Source organism: Saccostrea echinata, unplaced genomic scaffold (assembly GCF_033153115.1).
Source record: "Saccostrea echinata isolate AGI-Se365-2 ecotype Australia unplaced genomic scaffold, CSIRO_AGI_Sech_v1 ptg000006l, whole genome shotgun sequence".
Classification (NCBI taxonomy): domain Eukaryota; kingdom Metazoa; phylum Mollusca; class Bivalvia; order Ostreida; family Ostreidae; genus Saccostrea; species Saccostrea echinata.
This window is the reverse complement of record NW_026889755.1, coordinates 9,734,869-9,736,095: the sequence shown is the minus strand read 5'-3', so window position 1 is coordinate 9,736,095 and position 1,227 is coordinate 9,734,869. Positions and strand designations below refer to the sequence as shown.

The following is a 1,227-nucleotide window of genomic DNA, read 5'->3' as shown; positions in this document are numbered from 1 at the left end:
AGGTTAAAATAAAATCTTATTCTCTATGGGTAAAAGGAGAATCATTCATCTTAAAAATTGTTAAAAAAAAAAGTTTTCATAAAATTTCAGTATCAGAGACTTTTAAAATTATATCTGAAGATTAAAATATTTATGTATGAGAGAAAATGAATGATTCGTGTTAAGTAAATGTTTAGACTTGTGTGTAATTTTTTTTTTTTTTTGGTGAAATTTCAGTATCGGATGCTTATGGTTTGGGGATTGCCTCGCTTTCCCTATGCCTCCTGTTTGTGGTGGGGTGGGTTGTGCGTTATGTGATGTAGCGTCTTGGATTCCAGTGCAGGCCTCCCGTGGGGAGGCAGCCAGCCCGCCCCATTGGGAGGCCGCCAACCCGTAGGCGCCGAGAGGATCCGGAGGCGGGAATAGAGGATGTAGAGGAGGAGGAACGGCGATATGAACTGAGACCCCGAGAGAAGTAAATGGTATGTAGTGTTTATCATTTATGAGAGTATTCTTTAGGGGAAATACATATCAGTTTCACATTTCTGATAACAGATTTCACAAAACCGATTTAAATTTGTAAATTTATGATGATGGTTAATTTTTGTTTATACTCATATGCGTGAGTATAAAAAACGTAAAATGTAGCACTGGTTTTATAGCTCGTAAAAAGATGTTACTTTTTTTTGCATTTGACAGCTCCGGTCACTACTGCGCAACAAGGAGAAACAATGATACTGTAGTCCAGGATGGACAATGTGATTTTTATTCTTCGTAGTAAAAGTAAATACAGTTTGTATCTTTTTTGTTTCAATTATTGGATTAAAATAAGATGCCTGAATTAGACCAAGGAGGACTTGAATGTATTTTAAAATGCTTATACGTGTAAATCTACCAACATTTCATTACCTGTTATCAGTTTCGGACCACTGAGTCGTAAAGGTTATTATTAATGTCAAATTTTACTTAATAGGATATACCCAGGTGATGATCTGTGTACTTTAAACTATCAAAGATACGTGACACAGAACTGTGTTTCATTGCTTTCTCTCATGAAAGGGACAAATCTGATCAAGGAGTGAAAAAAGCGGAATGATCCTTGGTGCGTTTCTTCATACTAATGTTATTTCTTAGGAATGAAGGGACCCATAACAACTTTTTTTTAACTCCTTTTTAATGTCTTCTTTTTTATGTAAACCCTTGTGTTGACGTCATTCCATTTCCCCTTCCATTCTGTCTGTTCCCCAT

General features: G+C 36.0%; 1 long non-coding RNA gene across 1 annotated transcript; it reads left to right on the top strand.

The window, feature by feature from the left end:
- The first annotated feature begins 386 nt into the window (after positions 1 to 386).
- Positions 387 to 772, top strand: LOC133180512 (uncharacterized). The gene is made up of 2 exons (XR_009720343.1): positions 387 to 461; positions 679 to 772. It is a non-coding gene; the product is annotated as an uncharacterized LOC133180512 (long non-coding RNA).
- Positions 773 to 1,227: the final 455 nt, after the last annotated feature.